Source organism: Vulpes vulpes, chromosome 7 (genome assembly GCF_048418805.1).
Source record: "Vulpes vulpes isolate BD-2025 chromosome 7, VulVul3, whole genome shotgun sequence".
NCBI lineage: Eukaryota > Metazoa > Chordata > Mammalia > Carnivora > Canidae > Vulpes > Vulpes vulpes.
Window position 1 is genome coordinate 42,216,113 of NC_132786.1, and position 12,513 is coordinate 42,228,625.

At 31.8% G+C, this 12,513-nt stretch overlaps 1 protein-coding gene across 2 annotated transcripts in view; it reads right to left on the reverse strand.

Moving 5' to 3' along the window:
• SGCZ (sarcoglycan zeta) overlaps positions 1-12,513 on the reverse strand; it is a 1,084,978-nt gene that overhangs the window by 426,749 nt on the left and 645,716 nt on the right. The window lies entirely within an intron of this gene.

The following is a 12,513-nucleotide window of genomic DNA, read 5'->3' on the forward strand; positions in this document are numbered from 1 at the left end:
TGTAATGCACATTGAAATTGGATATTTTCAGTTTCCTATCAGGAATGGTAATTAAGGAAAAATTATTTTATAAGTTAGGAATGCATAAGTGCTGCATAATAGGCAATGCCTGATTTTAGACTTTCTATTCATAAACATATTTAAATATTTAAATTCCTTAATCTGCCAAATGCTTAATCTGAAAGATTCTAAATAAATATCTCAACCTTTCTCAGTATACAAAAACATTCATTTGCATATTATGCTATTATAATCATTTGAACTCTAATAAAAATGATATGCCTGTTCTTAAGCTATCCAAGGAAAAATTAATTGTGAAGATAAACTATTTTACTAACCTAAAACACAATACTGTCTTTTCTTCTTCTAATCAGCCTCAAAATATCAATAATGTAATATATATTATTTTTTATAGCTTATGACTCCTCACAGATCATTCAACAAATAAATAACACTTATATTTCTAAAGTTTTATATATTCTCTTTATTGTCAAAAAAAAATCACTTGATTCTGTTTGACCCTATTTCTACATATTAACAATTTAAGTTGAATTGATCAAATATTGTTTAGCATTTCTGACCCTTCAGACTCACATTTCAGAGCGCTCTTGAATGCATATCATTTGGCAGATATCATTTAATTATTTCAATCATATCACTTAAATGTATCGATACAAAAGTGCTCTTGTGACTTATTTGAAAGGACAATGAGGTTGTAACTATAAAGCTGTATGGTGCACTAGTGAATATTTAATAATGAAAACGAGCCGTCAAAAATAGCTGAACTACTCTGTAACTGTATGTTAAAATATGTCCATCAAGGATATTTTTAGTAGTAATTGAATGGCAACAACATTCCTAAGAATATGTACTTATGTGGAAAAATCAATTTCTTTGACCATAAAGGATAAGTGAAGTTTGGCTACATGTACATAAATGTGTCCTATACACATTAAATTCCATAGTATTTGGGAATCTACAGGATCTCAAGAAACAAGAATCCTGAAACAATCCTGACAGTGAAGTAGAGAATGCAAAGATTAGGCACAAAGACTAGCATATGTCAATTCAATGACTCTCCTCTCTTTCCTTTACTTCCCAATCCCAAATATTTCCCTCCCTACTAGATTTTTCTTACTTCCTGGTTACAATCTTAATCACATCTAAAACTTCTAACCACCATAATTGATAGCTACTAGATGGAATGAGTCTAGTTCCGAGATTCAATAATGCCAATAATGATCTTACATGAGAGGACACTAAAGGTTAAATAATCTTAGAAGATAGAAAGTATTGGGATCCCTCAGGAAGAACTTACTAAGCCCTATAAAACCAGGCTTAATTGAATATCATAGTTAAAAATCCAGTATAAAACTTGGTTTCGAAACAGTGAATTTTATCACACAAATAAAGAAACACAGAAGCAATTACTTTGTTTGTTTTAAAAAAAATCATTTCCTCTAGAAAACAGTATATGTTAGAAATCTTGCCAGGTAAGTTTTAATTAAAATTAAATGATTACACTGAAAATATTATGGAAGTATCTGAATGGCATCATATAAGGGCCCTAGAGATCCAGATATGCCTAAGTGTTCAAGGTACAGACCTAAAAATCACAGAGGTGTCCAGGTAATGGAGAAGAAAATGATTTCTGCCCCAGAATCTGGGGAAAAAAAAGTTTCCACTACCAGAACATATTTACTTTTAAGCACCAGAAGTTTGCTAAAATAAACCCTCAAGTAAAGCTAACTGGATTATTAGCAGTTTTCAGTAGAGATTTCATAGAGAATGAACACCAACAGAGTAACCACCTCTTACCTCAATAACTACATCGATTCATGGGTAAAGAGATAGATCTTGAAATGGCATAGGATTTTATTTAAAAAAAAACATTTTTAAAGATTTGTCTATTTACTTACTTATTTGAGAAGGAGAGCACAAACAGGGGGAGCAGAGAGGGAGAGGGAGGAGCAGGCTCCTCACTGAGTAAGGAGCCCTACTCTTGGGGCTCAATCCCAGGATCCCTGGAGATCACTACCTGAGCTTAATCAACTGAGCCACCCGGGAGCCCTGGCTCAGGATCTTAAAATTATGCCATTTTGAAGGAAGAATCTGAGATGAAAGAAGAGCTAATGGTTGGTTGTTAAACTTTGTAAAAGCAAGTGGAAGAGCATCCCCTTCAAAGAAAAATAGTAATGTAGAAACATACGAGGAGAAACCAGTCATGAACTGAGTTAAACAGTCCGCACATGTATAATGTGTGTATGTGTATGTATGTGGACTTCAGGGTTTGCATATAGTATAATAGAAGAGGAAGACTAAAGTATTCCCCTTAGATTGACTTCAAAAGCATGGAGTTAGTTCTGATTCATTAACAATAATTTGAACCATATAATCCTTTTAGTTTATCTTATATGTCAGACGATGTCATTTCACAAATAGCTCAGTTTACAACTTTGGAGGATTGCTAGTGCCCATAACAAGCAATCCCAATAATTCTTTCTATGTATGTTAAAATGTACTACTTTCTCTTCAGAATAGTATTTGTGTCTACCCAATACCTCCTAATAAAGTGTGAAAGAAAGCCAAATGATTATCACATCTAAACTAACCCCCACACACACAAAATTAAATAAATAAATAAATAAACTAACCCACACTAAAAAATAAATCTTATTTGGATTAATTAAAATATTAGTGAGGATCTTAGTTTTTAATTTTTAAATAGTTTAACACAAACTTACTGTTTATTATTGATTTGACCAATTAAGCTTTTTAAAAAAATTCTGTGCTATAAAGTAATGGGGAAAGAGATATAATTATATTTAAAATATCCTCAGGTGAGAAGTAGTTAACTTAGAAATATAAAATGAATTTAGTTATCTTTTCAAAGAAACTCATGATGACATAATTTTGTATCTCTACATGCCAAAATTGAAGGAATATAAATGTGGAGAGTACTCCAATCCACGGATCAGCTAGACACATTCAGGAATCTAAAAGTACTGCTTTATTGATCAATATGTTTTTTTCTCCCTTTATACTATAGTTTTTGTAAAAGATGATTACTTTTAACCACATTAATCAAAATATATCAGTCAAAAATATGTCCTTTGAATAATAATTATTATTATTGAAACAATTTGAATGTATCTCAGAAAAGTTCCATAAAAATTTCAGTATGGCTACATGGCCTTATTTTTTTAAAGTCATCATGGTGACTGAACACCATTAAAAGGAAAGTATGTTAGGAAAACTCATGAGAAAAACAATATGAGAGTCAGTACAAAGGAGAAAAGGCAGCTGAGAAGTAAGAGAACCTGGGTCATAGAAGCAAGGCTGGTGAGACACAGCTTACTGCATCTGGAGTGGGTGTCCACAGTCAGCCCATGAGCTCTGTGACGGCAGATTGAATAATGTAGGACTACTGTGAGCTGGGCTAAACAGATCCAAACATAGGCTGAGGGAATCAGGCCCTCCTGTTGGACACCATAGTTGGGATGTTGAGACCAGAGAAGTCTTGAAATGCCAAAGTTGCAGTTTGGGGATAGCAATAAACTACCAAGAAACAGAGAACACCTGTTGGTCGAAGTGAATAAAGTAGGTGTGGAGAGAGAAGCTGGAACAATTAGAGGCCTGTAAAAAAGATGGAAGAGAAGCTGTTTTCTAGCTGTTTTATTCCTGGCTGTCAAATGCTCTTGAATATTTAATATTTGAGACGTTATGAGCGACTTTTTCCTTGTACTTTAAAGTTCTTAACTGGAATAACCATGCATTCATTTTTTAGAACTGTCATCTTCCTTCCTTTGTTTTTCCTTTCTTCATCCAGTCAAAAAGTAAATATTTATTGATTATTTAATATATGAGGGCTACTTTGCAGTAATGGGGAAGTAAATATGAAAGAGTTTTATTTCTGAGGCACTCACTCTTTTTAGTACAGGAGCTCGGTAAGCAAAGAGCTAATTATTGCACACACAAGGGAATAGAAGCCTAAATCTGAAATTGACCATTTTTATGTCTTTTCCTTTATCCAGTGACTATCATAGAACATCGAATATTTTAGGCTGATATTAATGATGGCTTTTGCAATTCTGAAATGTTTTCTCAGGCCATCTACCACTCTACACTTTTATGAATAAACAGAAGGGAATTTAGCTTCCAAGATAAACAAAACTACTCTATTTTATACTTAGAGCAATAAAGTGGGAATAGCATATCATATTTCTCAAGTAAAGCCTTTTTTTTCTTTTTAAAGATTTATTTATTTATTATTTATTATTTATTTATTTATTTGAGAGAGAAAGAGACAAAGAGAATCTTCAGTAAAGCCTTTGTGACCTCTAGGTTTGCTTAGTAATACTCTGTTATTTGTGTTTAAGTTTAGGTTTGTACCCAATCTTAGGCATTACCTATGCACTAATTGTGCCGTTGGTGACAAACTGAAACAACTGATTTACTTAAAGTGATATAAAACACTTTGGGCTCAAGTGACATCATTAAAATAAATGATTTAAATTTGATTACTTAAATTTCATTACGATAAATTCCAAGTGTTATGCCTGAACAAAAAGAAAACTAATGAACTTGAATTTTTTTTTTAATTTCAAGCTATCTATGTGTATTGAAAGAAAGTTTAATACATTTCAATGACTAGGAACAAAAAACTGTTTCTTTCACCTCAAAAACTACTATGTAGTTAGTTAGCAGCCATTTAATAATGATTTTAATAAATTCAATGCCGTGGGTCATAAGAGGAAAAAAAATGATCCATCTGATAGAAAAATGGATCATGGTTATGACTTGATTAGCAATAGACATTCTCTACTGTAGTCTCTCTCCACATGAACTGCAATTAAAATTATTCCATATACCAAAAAAAAAATAGTACTTAAACATGAAGGAAAGAAACCCTACTATAACTTTCTTTTGAAGTGTCAAATACTCATAATTTTTCTGAAAAGGGAAATACAATCTATTAGGATTATAAAACTCACTATTTTTCCCCTTAAAAAAAAAAGACTGAATAGAGCTAACACAATGTTACATTAGTTTCAGGTGCACAACATAGTGATTTAATAAGTTTATATGTTTTGCTGTGCTCACCACAAGTGTAGTTATCGTTACCATCCATCACCACACAATGCTATTACAATACCATTGACCATACCCTTTATTCCTGTGACTTATTCATTCCATAATTGGAAACCTGTATCTCCTGCTCCCCTTCACACATTTGCCCATCCCTCAACCCCACACCCCTTTGACAACTATCAGTGTGTTATCTGTATTTGTAGGTCTGATTCTGCTTCTTTGTTTATCCATTTGTTTTGTGTTTTAGATGTCACATATAGATGAAATCATATTGCATTTGTTTTTCTCTGATTTATTATTTGATTTTTTTCATGTATCATCAGATCACTCAATGCTTTCAGGATTATTCCACATTTGTTTAAGAACTGGTTCAGATGGGATGCCTGGGTGGCTCAGCCATTGAGCATCTGCCTTCAGATCAGGGTGTGATCCTGGGATTGAGTCCCACATCAGGCTCCTTACAGGAAGCCTGCTTCTCCCTCTCCCTCTGTCTCTGCCCTCAATCTCTCTGTCTCTCATGAATGAATGAATGAATGAATGAATGAATAAATAAATAAATAAATAAATAAATAAATAAATAAATCTATAAAAAAGAACTGGCTCAGCTGGTTAAGCATCTGACATCATTAGGTCATGATCTCAGGATCCTGGGACTGAGACTTGTGTCAGGTTCCCTGCTCAGTGGGGAGTCTGCTTCTCCCCCTCTCTCTGCTCCTATTTGTGCTCTCACTTTCTCTTTCTCAAATAAATAAATAAAATCTTTTATTTTTTTTTAATTAAGAAAAGGAAGAGTCTAAAATTATGATGAAATTTCAAGATACTTCTGGGGACATTTTAAGGGATGACCTAGAGATATAAAGAAATGTGATGTGATGGATTAGATTACATTACAATAATCTAAGGGGAAAGAAAATTCACAAAGATTTTCCAAGAGTAAGCAGTAAAATGGTTATGAAAATCTTATAACTGGGGGAAGATGGGTAAAGAGATAAATGAGGATTCTAAAATATTTTTACTTATTCTTGTGATTCTTAAACTATTTCAAAATAAAAGGTTACAATAAATAAAATAATAAGAAAGAAAATAATTTTGACATATCAGTTAAACATTAACAAAACTGGAAAAAATATGGTTAAACCTCAGTATTGATTCTCATTATCTTAAAAACAAACTCTGTCAAAATATCCTACAAACTCTGCAGTTTATCCATAGTACATTTGTGAAAAGTGTGATATATAGGAATAGATCCTACTTTTCTTGTTGAAATTATACCCTAATTGAAAGGTACATTTCCATACAAGGATCCAGTATCAAGTAAATTATAGGCAAGAGTACCAATTCATCACAGAGATCAATAAGAAAATATGTCCATGCAGGGAGTATTAAAAAATCATTAAATTATGGTCAGATTAGCTATGAAGTCAGAAAAAAAACTAGAAAATAACTTTATGAAGAGTCCTTCTGTGTTATAATGTAAACATATAACATGCATTGGTACCAAATACTGTCTAAATTTGATCTAAAGTTAAGGATTTGTTATTTGAAGACAAGATCTACATCTATTCCGTGATGATCCCCAATGAATCATCAATGTATGCCAGCTCCTTGACATACAGTGATCACTTGATTTCAAGTTTCTGGATGAAAGAATGAGTAAAATTTTGAAGAAATTGTTTTCTATAATCCAAGCCAATTAGAAGTTTCTTAAGGAGTTGAATTGGTGATTTTTTGTTTTAGGTAAAATATTGTTATGAAAAACAGAAACATTTAAACATCATTCCTTTAATGTTACCATATGCTCAAAGCACTGTGTGTGTGTGTGTGTGTGTGTGTGTGTGTGTGGTGTGTGTATGAGAACATTTTAATAAGTCAAGGACTTTCAATATTTTTCCCATTTACTCTTAGTTTCATCATGGGTTAAGGTAAAGATACAAATGCCACAAGAGAATAGGAGCAATTCCTTTTATTGTTCCCCAGTCTTCACTGCTGAGCAAAGAAGTGACTCATACAGCATTTTAGTTACTGGGAAGCTAAAGAAAATTATGATGTAGTTCATAAGTAAAAATCCTATAAAGCTAGATTCAAAATATTCCTTTAGAATAGTAAAGGCAGGCAGTGATCTTCCTAAACAGGAGAATCATAGATTGGACAATGATTGAAAACTATAATATTGCCTGTTCATTACATATCCATAGCTAAAGCTTAATAAAACTTACCGGACATTTGCTATGTGCCAAGCACTAGGAGAGGAATCCTTTTAAGCAATATTTGATTTAGTATTTATTTAAATTTCACAATTCTATTTGGTAGTTATTATCATTTACATTTAACAAAAGAGATAACCAGGACTCACAGAGACTAACTAACCTGCTTATGGTTACATTTGATTTGTTGGAAAAACAAAATTTGGACTCAGGTCTGTTTCTTACAGGCCCAGATTCTAAAGCATCTACCTGACAAAACATCTGGTGAAAGTACAAAATGCCTTAAAAAAGATATCTTGGCCAAACTACTATATCAGAGAAACCAAAAGTGTTCATATTCATCATCTAAACATCATGAGAATGTATATGGTGAAGACTGGATAATTTCAGCTCATAGGTTGTAAGGAAGACTATCTAGCAATCATTACTCTAAAGCTCTTCCTTCTTGAGCCTTTGGTTACTAGCTTTCTTTTTGAATCTCCCATTTTATAACAAAATGCTGTACAATGCAGCTTTACTCACTGCTTATCTGCTTACTAGAATTAGAAAAAAAACATTTAGAAAAAAAGAGAAGAGAATAGAAAAGCTAAGACTTTAAGCAGAAGATTTTTCATTCATTCAACAAACACTTATTCAAGCTTCTACTATAACCAGTCTAAATTAAATAATTTTAGGCTTTCAAATCCACTGATTATAAAAAATAATGTCATTTGTTTAACACACTTGATAAAGAACAGAGTATATATTTATAATAAAAAACAAAACCCATATAACCATGAAGCAAAAAGATGTACAAACACTTACAAAATGTGATTATACACAAAATATTTTTGAGATGATCTGCATATAATATGGAAGTTAAAAATTTCTAGTCATTAAAAAAAACTTCTAGTCATTAAAAAAAAAACTTCTAGTCATTTGCTACTTATTGTAAATTAGTATATTAAAAATGATGTTCTCTCTTTGTTTAAATGACTTTTAAGTCGATTTTTATCACAGTAATATTGATTATTAATTTGCCATCAAAGTTTGCTCTCCCTGTACTAACCTTTAGATAGTTCAATCTAATTATAAGTTAAAGAGTATAAAAAACAATTGGAAACATGTGGATATATATTATATTAATAGCTTTTGTTATAAAAATACCTAATAATTATAGCCATAATACTTTCAAACCTATAATAATACAGTTTTTATGTAATTTGTGAACCATTAACCATCTGATTTAGTCATTAGTCATTCTAAAACAAGAATGCACAGATACAGGTTAAACCAAAAAGATAATAACTATACATTGATTCTAGATTTCCATAGAAAACTAGGGAACAGCAGTGTGACAGTAAAAATTATTTTATTGTATTGCTATTTTCTGAAAATTAAAAAAAAATTGTAAGGATGGAATAAAATCTAATAAATGTACCTGGGAAAATAGCTTTTGGGCAGTTATTAGCAATCAGTACAGTGTGGTTAAGAACAGTCTCTTAATATATGTAAGCAAAAATATCTTTAACCCCAAATGCACAGCAAAATTGCAGTGGTTAAAAAAACCAAGCCCTAGTACAATTCTATAATAAATCATGAGACACAGGGTATGGCCCATTACAGATTCGCCTAATGACTGAATACTAGGAAAATTTTCAACAGGCAAGAAATAGTCAAATTTCAAAAGCTCCTCTTAATTTAATACCAAAAATAACAAACACATTTTTTAAAGGACATTAAACAGTTTTCCAATGTTCCAGAATGCACTCACACTGCATGAATGCAGCACCTTAACAACAGCAACAACAAATACCCTGAAGTGTCTGACAACCCTATTAATTGGCCCAATGATACATTTCTAGAGTGGTCCTTCCAAAATAGTCCGGAACAAAATTTATATAAGAACCAGAAAATGTTAACAGAATGCTAAACCAGTGTTTTTTTTTTTTTTTTTTTTGAATCTGAACCCATTTCCTGCATTAATAATTTATTTTTTTAACTGATTGATCACTCTGTCAGGAACTGAATTATGCTGTATTGTGTCTTATAGATTGCAATTAACCTACGGGTAAAAACAGGGAACATTCAAACATTAGAAACCAAATTGAAGTTAAGTCAATCCCAGATAAACTAGAAAAAAAAAGACAGGAAATACCACAAAAATCCTCAGCATTCTAGAATGGCTTTGGTTTTTGTTCTTACCACATTGTACTGTCACTATTTCTGATCATGGGACCTGCTCTCTTAACCTCCTCATGGGTGGGAATGATCTTATTCATTTTGATATTCTTTTGACCTAACCTTGTATCTAACACAGAGTGAACCTGCAATAAATATTTATGAAGAGGCGAACAATTTTATAACAGAACACTTGAGATCTAGCCCCATTACTCAGTGAAGGATTACATATATTTAAAACGTTATTCTTGTTGTTCTTGTACCTCAGATCTGACTCTTTAATTAAATCTATTGGGATTTTTTTTTATATTGGTGCACATATGTGTGTGCACTTTATCACAGCTTAATGTACAAAAGGAATCATTCAAAATACTAGGCAAAATATTTTTAAAACTTTACTTCAAATGTAAAAAGTTCTAAGGTATTATGTATTTTTAAAATATTGATAACTTGATATTTTATTACATAGCTATACTTTATCAATCTGTATGGATGTTCTACTAATGATGTATATGAGAATTATGAGCAATAGCACATTCATAAATTATGGATTTTGTAATTATTGAGAAATTGGGTAATGGATAGAAATATCTGCTAACATAAAATTTAAAATACCCCTATCTTTTTAGAATTAATTGGAAATACAACAATATTTTAAAATTATAATTATAAATGTATTGACCTTTCCTACAATACATAAAAGTAGCCAGATATAAATTTTATACACTTTTGTATGTAAATTAGTATTTACATCCATTCTTGAGAAGTACTAAAAAAAAATCTTTGAAAAATTCTTTGCTAATTCATTTCTGGCTAAGGAGGCACTAATACAATCTATACCAATGAGAAAAATGGTGGAGTCTATAAAGCTTAAATAATTAGTGTGCTAGCAAGACAATTATTCTTCCTACCCTCCATGAAGATAATGTAGATACATATGTGCACAACTATTCACACAGATTTTTTAAAGCCAGAATATTTGAGTTTACCATGTATTCTAAACATATGCTATTGCTAAACATACAAAGTGGCTTTAGAAAAAGGTAATGGCTTTTCCAAAAAGGTTAATTATCAACCTAAGAACCAAGTTGTATTTTACTTATAGCTTTTTCTTTTTTTCCCCAGAACATATAATCATATATGTTATATATGACATTACATATGTAATATTAGAGGCACTTCCTTTTGTTTGGGTGAAAGATTGGACTTCAATTTACTGATCCCAAATTTCTTCACTGCAGTGAAGCCCTTCTGATTCCTACTCCTTTATGCATTTGCCTCTAGCCACTTAATACCAATGGTACTTTTTGTCATTACAAGTTACATGAAAGGAAACTAATATTCAGAAAGGTTTAGTATCTTGTCAAATATCTGAGAAATGTCAAGGCCAGTTAAAGAAATCAGGGCATCTGACTCCAAAGCTGGTGCTTTTAACAAGTTGGCCGTACTGCCCACAGAAATTTCATAGCCTCCAAGATTCACAAATTACCTGATTGAACATATTAATTTATCGGAAGGAGTGAGTCGATCAGAAACCACTATGCCCTGCTATGGAAATGCAGAGAAAAGAAAACCCAGAGGTACATTTTGGCAGTTTGTATCCATTTGGGGGAACATTAGTCTGGTCAGCAAATGTTTCAGATAATTTCATCCTGATGACTTAAACAGTGAATTAATTTTACTCTCCTAGTTCTAATCCTATGGTCATTATACATTTTGAGTATTTTCTGTATACTTGCCTACTGAGAGAAACTGCAGTAGACACCGAATCTTCTGGTACTGAAGACAGTTATATTTGTCATCTGTTAATAAGTGTGCATTTTGAGTTTAAGCATCAAGGTCATAAGATAATGTGAATTTAATACTGAATAATGGATTCCCTCTAGGTGTTATAATAAAGTCAGGTTTCTGAGCTTGCAAGGCTGAAGCCCATACCTTGGACTAAGGTAAATTCATTCATGAAATCCAAATAGTATTTTGTGAGAAAACTAGAGAGGCACTCAATCATTTTTTTACTCTAGGTAGGTACAACATACACAGACATGCACTAGCACATCAAAAATAGAAAGAATATAAGGAGGTTTGGGGTTTTTTTCTAAGTAAATTTTTTAATTGTAGCAATTTACAAAGCCTAGGGCCTTGGTATCTGGTCTATAATCAATGCTAATAATCAAATCGTCTCTTTGCAGAATGATCCAAATAACAAAAGACATACTGTTGCTATTTTTTTAAATTTTTATTTATTTATGATAGTCACAGAGAGAGACAGAGGCAGAGACACAGGCAGAGGGAGAAGCAGGCTCCATGCACCGGGAGCCCAATGTGGGATTCGATCCCAGGTTTCCAGGTTCGCGCCCTGGGCCAAAGGCAGGCGCCAAACTGCTGCGCCACCCAGGGATCCCCATACTGTTGCTATTAATTATTTAAATTCTTTTCAAAGCCTCTAAATTAATTATCTTAACATCAAAATATATATTAGTCTTTTACTTTTAGCTGGAAAAATCAGATTTCTAGTGAAAAGTGATTTAAATGTAATGTTATTGTGTTTGATAAGTCTATACAGTTTGCCAGCAAGGCATAGTTTAAAGGAAGTTTAATTTCTTGTTACTGTTATCAATAAGCAGCTGACAGTGCTCCTCATCACTCTCAGTTCATTATTGGGACAGAAGTTTTTAATAACCGAGCATTATATTTAAGATCAGAAAAGCTGATTTTCTTAACAAAATAAGAAAAAAAAAGAGTCTGAATTCAAGTTGAACAGGACCCAGGACCCATTTAAGATTACCTTAAGCAAAGAAACATTTAGCAAAATTGTCTTCATAATTTTACGGCATTTTGTAAATCTTTCTAGTTCCATTTACTCCTAGGCTTCAAAATATTAAAGTAGGTTATAATTAGAGAATTTATGCATTAAATTGCCTTTCCAGTTAAATATAATCATTACTAATTACTTCCCAACTCTGCTCCTCTATTTTATTTTATTTTATTATTTTATTTTATTTTATTTTATTTTATTTTATTTTATTTTATTTATTTTAATTTTATATTTTGGACCTTC